Raw genomic sequence first — 15,978 nt, 5'->3', positions numbered from 1 at the left:
ATGTGTGTTATGACAGCATGTAAAAATCACAGGTTAATTACATCGGTGAAGAAAACATTTCTGAAGAATTTTCAGATGAAAGAAAAATAATTCTGGTTATGAGGTTAGTCTTATAATAGGGCAGTTTTTGAGAACAGGGACCTATTTAGTGCCATGCATAGCTAACTATTGATCTTGGACAAGTTATTTAACCTACATAAGCCTCAATTTCACATTAGTAAAATGTTAATAATGAACACCTACTTCCTAATTTGTTGAAAGGATTAAATGGATTGATATATATTAAGGGGCTATAACAAAATATATAGCTTCTGCTATGCTTGAATGAGGCCTCTTTTTTAAATACTGGATAATTTTTCCATTCCATTTATATGAAATTCTGATTTGATGTATATAAAAATTTGAGAAATCTATCTATCATCTATCTATCTATAATATATTAAAAACAATGTTATATATGGATATTCACTTCTAGTATCAGAAAATTCTTAACAAATTGATGGGTCCAAAGTCAATTTTAAGAGGAATAAAGAAAGATAGGTAGCATAAATTTATCATCTAAAATTTTGAATCTGATATAGAAGATCTGGTGATTAGAATCCAGCATAATTTGACTGCTTAAACATATACATTGAGATTACTTAATAAGAGAGTTGATCAATTGTTGAATGGTGGAGAAGTTTGAAATTTGGAAAACAAGAAATTGAAGTAGTTATAGAAGTCAATTAAAACATTAGAAATAAGGGTTGTTTATCAATTTGTAGGATGACAAAAATCTACAAGAACAAATTTAATTTTTTCTGAGGTATGTTAATATTTATTTTCATTCATTTTTTTGTGGAATAAAGTTTTCAAATTTGCAAGTCATACCTAATGAAAACTCTGTCAATTGCACTAAAAATATTAATCAGGATAGCCATTACATAGAATAAAGGTCATTGTATTAGATATCATGACTGGATCACTTAAACTATAAACCAAAGGCATTTTAATATATTCTGAATCAATTAGTTATTTTTGAAAAGATAAAATGAAATGATTACTGTGTTATAATAAAGCCATGATTACAAGCTGGTAAGTGGTACTGTTTATGAATTTATTAATTCAGTAAGCATTTATTGAGTTCAAAAATAAGATTTTGTGGATGTGTTATTTAATTCATACACCATGTATGAGCGGATATTCTCTATCAAGAAAAGTAAAGATGGGAAGGGTATAGGAGTGATAGTTGGTTTCCATTAAAATTGAGGTTTTTCAGGGAAACTTAAATGTTGGAGAGAAGATTTGAGCAGAAACTGAGAGAGATGTTAAGTGAGTCCTGAGGATACCTGATGGAATATAGCTCTGGGGAGGATAGGGCTGGTGAAAAGGCCTCAAACTGGGAATGTGCCTACTGCCTTTGAGGAGCTTGAAGAAGCCAGTGCAGCTGCAATAGCCTGAGAAGAGGGTACAGTGATGGAGAATGAGATTACAGAGGTGGTTGAGACCTCATGACTCAGGGCTTACTGGACCAGTATAAAGAATTTGGCTTCTCTGTGGGTAAGGTGGTGTCCCACTGCAGGGTCATGATTATGGGATTTATTCATCACTCACTCGTGCAAGAGGTCTGTGTTGAGGACATTTTACATATGATAGCCAGGCCCATTCATGTTTCATTCAATAAATACATGCTGAGAATCCATTCTCTGTCACTGGCTTAAGACAGGATCTGGAGTTATTGGATCAGCAATCTCTACAAATACTCCTGCCATTATAAGGCTCACATACAGGTGTGGAAGAAAGAAAGGAAACAAGATAAAAAGTAAGAGACATCATATTTTAGATAGTGGTAGGTGCTAAGGAGAAAAAAGTAATAAGATCTGCAAAAAAAAAGTCATAACAAAAAAATAAAGGAACAGAAAAAGCAGTTAAAAATGTTGAGGAAATTTTGGAAAAGGCAATATTCTTAAAGTCAAGTAAAGAAACTATTCCAAATGGAAAGATTGCCACTCCTTAAAATTAGTACCAATAAGCCAGATGAGATGTGGGCTGAAAAGAAACTATTGGGTTTAGCAAGGAGAGCTCACCAACAGTTTGATAAGTGCAGTTTCAGTTGGGCTGTGGGATAGGAGTCAACTTACATTTTGAAAGGATCACTCTGACCAGTGTGTTCTGAACTGTGGGTGAAATCAGCAACAGAAGGAGGGGCATCATGTATGAGACTGTTAAAATAAACCAGGCAGTAGATTATGAAAGAATGGATTAAAGATGGTAAGTAGTCATATTTTGATTTGTTTTAAAGTAGGGATACGTATTTACCAACAAATTTTATGTCAAGTAATTATGAATCAAATGTCTAAGATATAAATGGAGATGTTCAGGTGTAAAAAGTATTTCCAGAGATCATAGATAGTACTAAGTACAAACAACTACAATAATTTCAATTATTGAACAAGGTAGTTGTTATAATTACTCCAAATATTTATATCTTGCTTATAATAATATTTAAATATTTATGAGCTATAATTAATTTCCTTAATACAAAAGTGATGAAACCCTCAACATGTGCCAAAGAAAGGGGGCAAATTTTCAGAAGGAAAAGCAGAGAAAGTAAATATTCTAATATTATTTTCATTCATTGAAGGAATAAATGAGTTAAATCTAAAATCTGAAATATTTAAAATTTAGGTTTAATTTATAATACAGCATAAACAAAGTAATAAAATGGTTCTCATATAAAAAAGGGATAATGAGTAAAAAAAGGCACATATATAAGTCTTGGGAAACAAAGGAAGTAGCAAAATAAAATGATAGGAACAAGAGAGCACATAAATAGTATGATAACTGCAAATATAATCAATTCATTTATTAAGAAAGACATTCATACTGAGCCTAAAAAGTTGGCAAACTCTATGCTACATCTCAGAGTTACCTGTAAAGCCAAAGAAATGAGAATTTTTTACAAAAAATGATTGGACCAAAAGAGAAAGTTAAAGGCAATCACATAAAAATTGGAGTTTCACTGTTAATATCAGAGAAGATCAAAACAGCAGGTGGATTTTCTCTAGGTATGAAAGCCATGATGAATATTCAAGTGGGAAGCCTAGAGGAATGAGTGAGCAAAATCAGAGGTTTTGCAATTTTTGTGCTAAACACATGTGTATATAACTGTATATGCCATGATATAGACTGATTCCATTCCTAAATAGACTTATTAATATTTTCCTATGAATGTCTTGGGGAATAAATTTTATTTTAAATGTAGGTAATTGTTCCTTTATTCATTAAAAAAGGCCATATGTTCTATGGTACAGATTGAAATTCTGAAATAAATATTCAGTTAAATGGAAGAAAAAAATGTAACATCAGATCAACAAAGTAAAAATCAGTGATGACCTAGAGAGAAGCAAGATGAAGGAAGAGAAATTGAATTGAGGCTCCTATATGCTTAGGACTTAAATGTATGCCTATGTATAAAGGGAATTCTAGGATTATGTATTTCTATATAAAGGCATGCATTCACATTTATTGAACAGTGAAAGACATATTTGCTCCATGATACAGAAGGGTAAATATTTAGAAATGAATCACTGAGACATGCTGAGGCCAGTTAAGCAAGGTTCCAGCTTGTGGCAGGAGAGCACAACATTCTATTGGGCAGGCAGGGAGCAGAGATTAAGTGTATGTCCACAGCTGTGTGTTGTTTCAAATATCAAGTTCTAAGGGAAGAAGAAGAAACAAATGATAAGCATTAAATTTTGTGGTCTAATATGAGACAATTTATCACATAAGCTCACTGTGCTAAATATTAGAAGAGTAAATAAAGGATAAGATCCACTTAGAGCTGCTGGAAAGTTAGGGTATAGGTTCATAGAATAAGAGAAAACATAAAATGGCAGAAAAAATATTTTTGAAGGAGACAAGACTGAAATCAAAAAATACCCAAATATCTGCTGATGAAATGATGGGTATTCTTACTTTACTTTGACTTAGAACACTTCTATGAAAAGAAAAGTTGTCTGGTAAGTCTATTTAATTGAAGTGGAAAGACAAAACTTTCCCATAGGTCATTGTCCCATCAGAAATATCATAGGATATAGTCCATATGTTCCCAGCTCCTTGTTTAAATAAGGCCATGTTTTTCATTTTGGAAGGTCAAACTCAGATGCATCCAGGTGTTGTTTGAGGCCTGGGATCATTAGAAAACCAAAGTCACTGATCCAGGGTGTGTTCCTTAGGCCTTGCAGGCAGGCAGTGCATTGCCCTCATTGGGAAATTAATCATCACTGGACATTATTTCATTATGGGGAACATGAAAATGAGATGCTGCCTCATGTGAAACCCTGGGAAGTGATATATTTAATTCAGACAACCTCACCAATTAAAAGGAATTAATGTAAGTGTATATGATCTGCTCAATATTATGGGCACTTTCCAATAACATACTGACAGTTAAATTTGCAATGTTTATGTTCATGTATTGTGTCATTTAATGCTGAACACATATTTTGCAACAGGCAAGAGATTTTCATGCTCCCTTTCTATTTAAAGAAGGGATAAATGATTCAAATTCTTGGTGAGTTCAGGAATTAACACAGTAACCTAATTGGAAAACCCACACTCTGCTCACTTATCTATGAGGAACTTATGTCTTGAGAGCTGTATGGTTGAAATAATTTATTGAACATTGAGTCAGGGAGTTGCTGTGCTTGCACCATCAATACAAAACTAATCATGAACAAATCACCATGTTTTTATTATTTGTGAGAACCTTTTGTCAGTGATGCCATGTATTCGAATTCAAACATTTTCTAAATGGAAAAGAGGAAACCAGAGTGTAATAGGAGATCTTTGAGTTCATTTTGAAAGTATTAGAAGTGAGGCCTTATAATCACTAACAAAGGGAAAACTGAGGTGGAAACATTCATTATCAATTTTGAATATTTAGGGAGAACCCAAAGCTATTTATGAGCCTGATTTGAAGCACCAATATGGCGGTATGATCACCTAGCACCTGTGATATTGAATGGAGATACTAGGTTGTTAAAGAAGGCTGCCTAATGAAGATAGAAACATGCCTCTTTCCTTTCTGCTATATATGCTGCCAATATCATCACATGTCATTGACTTGAGAACAAGAATCAACATTTTCAGACATTCTCCAAAGCCTAGAAAACTAGCCGTAGTCTCCTGCAAGAAATACTGTATTCACATATTTGGCTATCTGACCCATATCCTCACAGCCTCCCTGAAAACAAGAGAGGACCCTATGATAAGGTGAAAAATGAATTAGTAAAAAGAATTTAATTCTAAATTCTTAAAAATATACTGATAGATGAAATGCATTAGTACTTAATGATATTCATCGCTCACTGTAGTTTATGACATACTAGGAACAAACAGTAGAAATAGCAATATGAACTAATAGGAAAAATTCCATGAATAAATTTTATTTCAACAAAATGATTAAATTCTTAGCTGTCATTTGAAAAAGAACCAGTCTAGTTTTTGTAATTAATGGTTAGTTATGAGGCAGATTAGGGATGCATACTTCTAAGTAAAATTTTTGTACCTGCACACAGATTTACAAAAGAATACAAATAATAATTAGTAGAAGAGCAATGACTGTCTCTGCATGTTATACATAGCTTTGTAAACATATTTAATTGTGATAAAATACGCATAATATAAAATGTAATATTTTAGCCATTATAAAGTGTACAATTCATTGGCATTAAGCACATTCAAAATGGTGTGCAACCATTGCAAATATCTAGTTTCAGAACCTTTATGTTATGTTTTCTTTGGAGTCTTCCTTATCTTCTTAATATTGTGTTATCACAAGAATATATATAAAAAAGTGGAACTATGTTTTAAGTTAAGAAGAGAATGGATATAATAGCAATAAAATAATGATTGTTCATTCAATGCACTGAATTCTGTAAATTAGTTTCTGAAACTAAGCCTTTCCCTTTCTCATCCAGGAGGCCAGAATAAAGATCATGTTTATATCTCTGTTTATCAATCAACACCATTCTCCTAAGGGTGAATCCTTGTGTCACTCATGCTTGAATATGTGTGCATACCCTCCACATTCACTTGTGTAGCCCTGAGTGGTGTTCATGGCAGATGTAGACATAGATTGTATTGGCAGGGATATCAATCTAGTCAAGATTTTGCAAACATACCATGGATGAGCATTTTAGGCCAGTGAAGACAGTAGAGAAAAATTCCATGTGCCTTAAGGCTAGGAGCTCCAGCAAATTCTGGAATTTAGGAGACAAATGAATGATTAATATGGAGGTAGTTAAAAGTCTACTTAAGGCATAATGAATTTGGGATAAAAGGTGGCATTGGAGAAAATGATGGAGAAAAGGAAACCATATTGTTACATGGTAAGCTAAAATAATTCACACACCTACACCTCACATAAGCACACATGAACCAGGGTAAAAATAGATTCTCCTAAATACACTTATTATTTGGCTCACACTAGCAGCTATAATATAAATACAATATAAAATAAAACTACAATTCAGTGGTTTAACCCACGTGAAAAATTTAATTCCTGTTCAAAAACAATCTATCCTTTGCGCTGGATATCTACATTCCTTCCACAATTAGGCTCTAGCACTTTCTACACTTGTCTTCCAAAGTTGCCCAACATAGGATAGAAACATGTCATCTAAAGTGGCTTTCTATAGAATTCAATGTGAAGGAGACAGACAAATCCTGCCATAACATTTTCAGTCTTGAGCCAGCACTGGCTCATTGGGACGCTCCTTCTGAGTTGCCTTGCCATCCACTCCTGCTGCCCCCTGCCCTCCAGCTGAAGTAAAGCAGGGCAGGTAGAGAGTGGGGGAGCGGAGGAAGCCCCTACCCCGGATGGAGGCTGGGCCTGGCCCACGCAGGAGGGCCACAGCTTCTCTTTCATGTTAACTCCCCTGGGGAAGTTGAGGAGTGTGTTTCAGAAGTAGTGGGAATGAAGATACACATTTTATAGGTGATGATAACACAGAGTCAGACGTTTTGGATGTGGGAATATAGATGGGCAATACAGGAGAAGGAGGGATTCCTCTCCTTTTTTCCCAGCAGCATCCCTTTGGGGTGCTCAGGCACATCAGACCTTGCTGGCCTCCAAAGCCAGGGGCCCCAGGAACATGCTCCAGTCCACCTGGCTCCACAGGGTGTAAAGGGTTTAGTGGTTTGACAGTGACGATGGAGCCAAAAGCCTGTCATTTTTACTGAGACAGGGAATAAGGAAATTTTCATTTGCAGCAGACTCTGAAGAGAAACATAACATCAACATCAGAAAAAAAAAAAAAAAAAAAGCCAGCAAAACAACTCACCCAACAACCGCACTGTTTTGATGCACATTTCAGATCCTGGCAAGAAGCAGAGGCGGGGCCGGAGGACGGGCTGCCATTGGAAGAGCCTGCTCGGCCGCGAGGGTGGAAACCAGCAGTTTCCAGAAAAGGGGAAGCTGCTTGGCAAAAGCAGAAGTGGCTTGTTTGCCAGAGGCCCCCAATCGCCCACCTCAAACGGGGAAAAATTGATCTTTGCAAAATGCCCAAGCACATTGTGACAGCAGGGACATTCACTCCAGTTCCTCAAAGTTGGTGATTTTGGTCTTTCACAGGAAGAGGCACAAAATTGTTGTTATAACCAAGCTGAACTCTGGCATTTCCTAAGTTTCTCTTTTTGTTTGTTTGTTTTGTCATATTTTCCTACTGGCTATAAAAAAAAAAAATGGTTCAGTAACAGTTGTTTTAGGAGTAAGGGTGTAAGTCACTTTTTTCTCAGATGAAGAAGTTCAGGCACAGAGGAGACTAAGTATTTAATAAAATTCCCAAGTATCATTGCAAAAAAAAAAAAAAAAAAAGAATTCAATGACATGGGCACAGTTAACTGTAAGGGAGACTGGTAAATGTAGTGTATCTTTGTGTTCCTCGCAAAGAAATAGTTGAGTGGGAAAAAGTAGCTCAAAGTATCAGGAATAGATATAGACCCTCATTTTGAGTGGAGGGAGTATGTTAATTATGAATGCAACAAATCACAGGGGACTTTAACTTAGTTTGGAGTAACTGCTCTTACACATTTTCTATGCTCTTTTGGATTTTCACCATGGAGTAAATATGTGAATATGCTTGATGCAGTTTAGTTTGATCATTAACTTTGAAAATGCTTTAATAGTGAATGGAACTGATGCTTTTGTAGTGAGGTTTTGAACATTATAATTTCATTTCTTAAATTTTTTCTTTGTATAAGTCATTATTGGTGCATTCTAAAATGTACCTATTTCCCTTCAGTTCAAGCAGTGAAACTTAATTGATGATAGGAAAGAATGAGACAGGAGGGATGGATTTTATTCTCCTGGGACTCTTCCCTGGCATGAAGCATGCTGACATCCTCACTACTGTGATCATCGTCATCTATGTTGCTGCCCTCACAGGGAACTCCACCCTGATTCTCCTCATCCTGGTGGATTCCAGGCTTCACACGCCCATGTACTTCCTTCTCAGCCAGCTGTCCCTCATTGACTTGCTCCTCATCTCCACCATTGTCCCCAAGATGACCATGGACTTTCTCTTAGAGAAGAAAAACATCTCAAACACAGGCCGTGGGACACAGATGTTTTTATATCAGATGCTGGGAGTAGCTGAATGCATTCTCTGACTCTCATGTCCTGTGATTGCTATGTGGCCATCTGCTACCCACTGAGACACCCAGTCATCATGAACCAGAGGGTCTGCCTGATGATGGTCATGGGGTCCTGGGCAGGGGGTGCTCTAAATGCTCTAGTCCAGACTGCATACACCATGCACTTACCTAAGTGTGGCCCCAAGGAGTTAGAACATTTTTTCTGTGAAATCATGGCTATCTTGAGTTTCTCCTGTGGGGATACTTCTGCACATAAGTTGGCAATACTTGTGATAGGCATTGTGCTACTCCTCATCCCTTTTTTTTTTTTTTAATCATCATTTTATTGAGATATATTCACATACCACGCAGTCATACAAAACAAATTGTACTTTCGATTGTTTACAGTACCATTACATAGTTGTACATTCATCACCTAAATCAATCCCTGACACCTTCATTAGCACACACACAAAAATAACAAGAATAATAATTAGAGTGAAAAAGAGCAATTGAAGTAAAAAAGAACACTGGGTACCTTTGTGTGCTTGTTTCCTTCCCCTACTTTTCTACACATCCATCCATAAACTAGACAAAGTGGAGTTTGGTCCTTATGGCATTCCCAATCCCATTGTCACCCCTCATAAGCTACATTTTTATACAACTGTCTTCGAGATTCATGGGTTCTGGGCTGTAGTTTAATAGTTTCAGGTATCCACCACCAGCTACCCCAATTCTTTAGAACCTAAAAAAGGTTGTCTAAAGTGTGCGTAAGAGTGCCCACCAGAGTGATCTCTCGGCTCGTTTTGGAATCTCTCTGCCACTGAAGCTTATTTCATTTCCTTTCACATCCCCCTTTTGGTCAAGAAGATGTTCTCCATCCCACGATGCCGGGTCTACATTCCTCTCCGGGAGTCATATTCCACGTTGCCAGGGAGATTCACTCCCCTGGGTGTCTGGTCCCACGTAGGGGGGAGGGCAGTGATTTCACCTTTCAAGTTGGCTTAGCCAGAGAGAGAGGGCCACATCTGAGCAACAAAGAGGCATTCAGGAGGAGACTCTTAGGCACAAATACAGGGAGGCCTAGCCTCTCCTTTGCAGCAACCGTCTTCCCAAGGGTAAAACTTATGGTAGAGGGCTCAACCCATCAAACCACCAGTCCCCTATGTCTGTGGTCATGTTAGCAACCATGGAGGTGGGGTAGGCGAATACCCCTGCATTCTCCACAGGCTCCTCAAGGGGGCACTACATCTTTTTTTTTTTTCCTTGTTTGTCTTTTTTCTTTTTTTTTCTTTTTTTTTTTTTAACTTTCCCTTCTTTTTTAAATCAACTGTATGAAAAAAAAAGTTAAAAAGAAAACAAACATACAATAAAAGAACATTTCAAAGAGACCATAACAAGGGAGTAAGAAAAAGACAACTAACCTAAGATAACTGCTTAACTTCCAACATGTTCCTACTTTACCCCAAGAAAGTTACATAATATAGCAACATTTCAGTGAACTTGTTCCTACTACATCCATCAGAAATTAACAGACCATAGTCATTTCTGGGCATCCCCAGAACGTTAAATAGCTTATCTGTTCTTCTTGGATTATTGTTCCCCCTTCCTTAATTGCTCTCTACTGCTAGTTCCCCTACATTCTACATTATAGACCATTTGTTTTACATTTTTCAAAGTTTACATTAGTGGTAGCATATAATATTTCTCTTTTTGTGCCTGGCTTATTTCGCTCAGCATTATGTCTTCAAGGTTCATCCATGTTGTCATATGTTTCACCAGATCGTTCCTTCTTACTGCCGCGTAGTATTCCATCGTGTGTATATACCACATTTTATTTATCCACTCATCTGTTGAAGGACATTTGGGTTGTTTCCATCTCTTGGCAATTGTGAATAATGCTGCTATGAACATTGGCGTGCAGATATCTGTTCGTGTCACTGCTTTCCGATCTTCCGGGTATATACCGAGAAGTGCAATCGCTGGATCGAATGGTAGCTCTATATCTAGTTTTCTAAGGAACTGCCAGACTGACTTCCAGAGTGGCTGAACCATTATACAGTCCCATCAACAATGAATAAGAGTTCCAATTTCTCCACATCCCCTCCAGCATTTGTAGTTTCCTGTTTGTTTAATGGCAGCCATTCTAACCGGTGTTAGATGGCATCTCATTGTGGTCTTAATTTGCATCTCTCTAATAGCTAGTGAAGCTGAACATTTTTTCATGTGTTTCTTGGCCATTTGTATTTCCTCTTCAGAGAACTGTCTTTTCATATCTTTTGCCCATTTTATAATTGGGCTGTCTGTATTATTGTCATTGAGTTGTAGGATTTCTTTGTATATGCAAGATATCAGTCTTTTGTCAGATACATGGTTTCCAAAAATTTTTTCACATTGAGTTGGCTGCCTCTTTACCTTTTTGAGAAATTCCTTTGAGGTGCAGAAACTTCTAAGCTTGAGGAGTTCCCATTTATCTATTTTCTCTTTTGTTGCTTGTGCTTTGGGTGTAAAGTCTAGGAAGTGGCCTCCTAATACAAGGTCTTGAAGATGTTTTCCTACATTATCTTCTAGGAGTTTTATGGTACTTTCTTTTATATTGAGATCTTTGGTCCATTTTGAGTTAATTTTTGTGTAGGGGGTGAGGTAGGGGTCCTCTTTCATTCTTTTGGATATGGATATCCAACTCTCCCAGCCCCATTTGTTGAAAAGACCATTATGGCTCAGTTCGGTGACTTTGGGGGCCTTATCAAAGATCAGTCGGCCATAGATCTGAGGGTCTATCTCTGAATTCTCAATTCGATTCCATTGATCTATATGTCTATCTTTGTGTCAGTACCATGCTGTTTTGGCAACTGTGGCTTTATAATAAGCTTCAAAGTCAGGGAGTGTAAGTCCTCCCACTTCGTTTTTCTTTTTTAGAGTGTCTTTAGCAATTCGAGGCATCTTCCCTTTCCAAATAAATTTGATAACTAGCTTTTCCAAGTCTGCAAAGTAGGTTGTTGGAATTTTGGTTGGGATTGCATTGAATCTGTAGATGAGTTTGGGTAGAATTGACATCTTAATGACATTTAGCCTTCCTATCCATGAACATGGAATATTTTTCCATCTTTTAAGGTCCCCTTCTATTTCTTTTAGTAGAGTTATGTAGTTTTCTTTGTATAGGTCTTTTACATCTTTGGTTAAGTTTATTCCTAGGTACTTGATTTTTTTAGTTGTTATTGAAAATGGTATCTTTTTCTTGAGTGTCACTTCCGTTTGTTCATTTCTAGCATATAGAAACATTACTGACTTATGTGCATTTATCTTGTATCCCACTACTTTGCTAAATTTGTTTATTAGCTCTAGTAGGTGTATCGTTGATTTCTCAGGGTTTTCTAGATATAAGATCATATCATCTGCAAACAATGACAGTTTTACTTCTTCTTTTCCAATTTGGATGCCTTTTATTTCTTTGTCTTGCGGGATTGCCCTGGCTAGCACTTCCAGCACAATGTTGAATAACAGTGGTGACAGCGGGCATCCTTGTCTTGTTCCTGATCTTAGAGGGAAGGCTTTCAGTCTCTCACCATTGAGTACTACACTGGCTGTGGGTTTTTCATATATGCTCTTTATCATGTTGAGGAAGTTTCCTTCAATTCCTACCTTTTGAAGTGTTTTTATCAAAAAGGGATGTTGGATTTTGTCAAATGCTTTTTCAGCATCTATTGAGATGATCAATTGATTTTTCCCTTTCGAGATTTTAATGTGTTGTAATACATTGATTGTTTTTCTTATGTTGAACCATCCTTGCATGCCTGGAATGAACCCCACTTGGTCATGGTGTATGATTTTTGTAATGTGTCTTTGGATTCGATTTGCAAGTATTTTGTTGAGGATTTTTGCATCTATATTCATTAGGGAGATTGGCCGGTAGTTTTCCTTTTTGGTAGCATCTTTGCCTGGTTTTGGTATTAGATTGATGTTAGCTTCATAAAATGAGTTAGGTAGTGTTCCATTTTTTTCAATGTTTTGAAAGATTTTGAGTAAGATAGGTATCAGTTCTTTCTGGAAAGTTTGGTAGAACTCCCCTGTGAAGCCATCTGGCCCTGGGCATTTATTTGTGGGAAGATTTTTGATGACTGATTGGATCTCTTTGCTTGTGATGGGTTGGTTGAGGTCTTCTATTTCTTCTCTGGTCAGTCTAGGTTGTTCATATGTTTCCAGGAAATTGTCCATTTCTTCTAAGTTATCCAGTTTGTTGCCGTACAGTTGTTCATAATATCCTCTTATAATTTTTTTAATTTCTTCAGGATCTGCAGTTATGTCACCTTTTTCATTCATTATTTTGTTTATATGGGTCTTCTCTCTTTTTGATTTTGTCAGTCTAGCTAGGGGCTTGTCAATCTTGTTGATCTTCTCCAAGAACCAACTTTTGGTGATATTTATCCTCTCTATTGTTTTTTTGTTCTCTATGTCATTTATTTCTGCTTTAATCCTTGTTATTTCTTTTCTTGTACTTGGTTTGGGATTGGTTTGCTGTTCATTTTCTAGCTTCTTCAGTTGATCCATTAGTTCTTTGATTTTGGCTCTTTCTTCCTTTTTAATATATGCGTTTAGTGCTATAAATTTCCCCCTTAGCACTGCTTTTGCTGCATCCCATAGGTTTTGGTATGTTGTGTTCTCATTTTCATTCGTCTCTATATATTTAGCAATTTCTCTTGCTATTTCTTCTTTAACCCACTGATTGTTTAGGAGTGTGTTGTTTAACCTCCAGGTATTTGTGAATTTTCTAAGTCTCTGAAGGTTATTGACTTCTAATTGTATTCCATTGTGTTCAGAGAATGTGCTTTGAATAATTTCAATCTTTTTAAATTTATTGAAGCTTGTTTTATGTCCCAGCATATGATCTATTCTGGAGAAAGTTCCGTGAGCACTAGAAAAGTATGTGTATCCTGGTGATTTGGGATGTAATGTCCTGTAGATGTCTGTTAAATCTAATTCATTTATCAGATTGTTTAGGTTTTCAATTTCCTTATTGGTCTTCTGTCTGGTTGATCTATCTATAGGAGAGAGTGATGTGTTGAAGTCTCCCACAATTATTGTGGAAACATCAATTGCTTCCTTTAGTTTTGCCAGTGTTTCTCTCATGTATTTTGTGGCACCTTGATTGGGTGCTTAGACATTTACGATTGTTATTTCTTCTTGCTGAATTGCCCCTTTTATTAGTATGTAGTGGCCTTCTTTGTCTCTCAAAACATCCCTGCATTTGAAGTCTATTTTATCTGAGATTAATATTGCTACACCTGCTTTCTTTTGGCTGTAGCTTGCATGAAATATTTTTTTCCATCCTTTCACTTTCAGTTTCTTTGTGTCCCTGTGTCTAAGATGAGTCTCTTGTATGCAACATATTGATGGTTCATTTTTTTTGATCCATTCTGCGAATCTATATCTTTTAATTGGGGAGTTTAATCCATTTACATTCAACGTTAAAACTGTGAAGGCATTTCTTGAATCGGCCATCTTATCCTTTGGTTTATGTTTGCCATATTTTTCCCCCTCTCTATTAATATCCTTTATGTACCCATACCGAATCTCTTTAGTACTGAACCTTTCTCCAACTCTCTCTGTCCTTTCTTTGTTTCTCTGTCTGTAGGGCTCCCTTTAGTATCTCCAGTAGGGCAGGTCTCTTGTTAGCAAATTCTCTCAGCATTTCTTTGTCTGTGAAAAATTTAATCTCTCCCTCAAATTTGAAGGAGAGCTTTGCTGGATAAAGTATTCTTGGCTGGAAATTCCTCTCACTCAGAATTTTAAATATATCGTGCCACTGCCTTCTTGCCTCCATGGTGGCTGCTGAGTAGTCACTACTTAGTCTTATGCTGTTTCCTTTGTATGTGGTGAATTGCTTTTCTCTTGCTGCTTTCAGAACTTGCTCCTTCTCTTCTATGTTTGACAGTGTGATCAGTATATGTCTCGGAGTGGGTTTTTTTGGATTTATTCTATTTGGAGTTCACTGAGCATTTATGATTTGTGTATTTATGTTGTTTAGAAGATTTGGGAAGTTTTCCCCAACAATTTCTTTGAATACTCTTCCTAGACCTTTACCCTTTTCTTCCCCTTCTGGGACACCAATGAGTCTTATATTCGGACGTTTCATATTATCTATCATATCCCTGAGGTCCATTTCGATTTTTTCAATTTTTTCCCCATTCTTTCTTTTATGCTTTCATTTTCCATGCTGTCAACTTCCAGGTCACTGATTCGTTGTTCAACTTCCTCTAGTCTTGTACTATGAGTGTCCAGAATCTTTTTAATTTGGTCAACAGTTTCTTTAATTTCCATAAGATCATCCATTTTTTTATTTAGTCTTGCAATGTCTTCTTTATGCTCTTCTAGGGTCTTCTTGATTTCCTTCATATCCCGTACTATGGTCTCATTGTTCATCTTTAGTTCTTTGAGTAGCTGCTCTAGGAGCTGTGTCTCTTCTGGTCTTTTGATTTGGGTGCTTGGGCTTGGGTTATCCATATCGTCTGGTTTTTTCATATGCTTTATAATTTTCTGTTGTTTTTGGCCTCGTGGCATTTGCTGAACTTGATAGGGTTCTTTTAGGGTTTGTAGACCTATTGAAGTCCTTATCTCTAATTTATCAGATCTACAGCTTCGTGGAGTACACTTTCTCTAACTAACCAGCAGGTGGCATCCACGAGCCACCTGTTCTCCACAAGCCAGTTCTCCCCTGCTTAGCCTTTTTGGTGAGTGGGGGAGTGAGTCTTGTGGGGCCCAATTGGTGTACCAAGCTTGCGTGTGTAGTTGGTGTTGCCTGCCCTGTATGTGGGGCGTGTTTCTGGGCAGTCGGGGAGGGGGGGTGGCCCTAACAATCAAATCTCCCTGATGATCCTAGAGTTTTAAAGCTGCTGCAATAGTCTAATCCTTCAGTTCAGTCCTGCCACAGTTTGTCTCTGCCACTGACCCACAAGTCTTTGGTATTTGCGTATGGCTCCTGAGACTTGCAAGTGGGCCCCTCTTCCAGGCTGTGCACCCTGGGTCCTCTGTTGAGGGATGACTGTGCTATGTCACAGGTGAGTGCCGTCCCCCCAGGGCAGTTCTGGGCTGCTGGGCTGTGTAGGGAGGCTCCCAGTCTGCTCAAATGATGGCTGAATGGGGCTTTGTTAATTCACACTGCTCCACCTTCCCAGCTCTGGGACATTCAGCTGAGGTTGCAGGGAAGGCTAATGTCCACGCCCAGTTTTGTGGTGTGTGCCTGTTATTTGAAGCACTTCCGTCACACTGGGTTGTCTGGGGCAGCTCTGGGCTATGGGGCTGGCGATGGGCAGGAGTGTTTCCTGTCCACCAGGATGGTGGCTGTGAGTGGACACCCCCCTT

Source organism: Choloepus didactylus (genome assembly GCF_015220235.1).
Source record: "Choloepus didactylus isolate mChoDid1 chromosome 11 unlocalized genomic scaffold, mChoDid1.pri SUPER_11_unloc7, whole genome shotgun sequence".
NCBI classification, from domain to species: domain Eukaryota; kingdom Metazoa; phylum Chordata; class Mammalia; order Pilosa; family Megalonychidae; genus Choloepus; species Choloepus didactylus.
Note: the sequence above shows the minus strand (reverse complement) of the source record.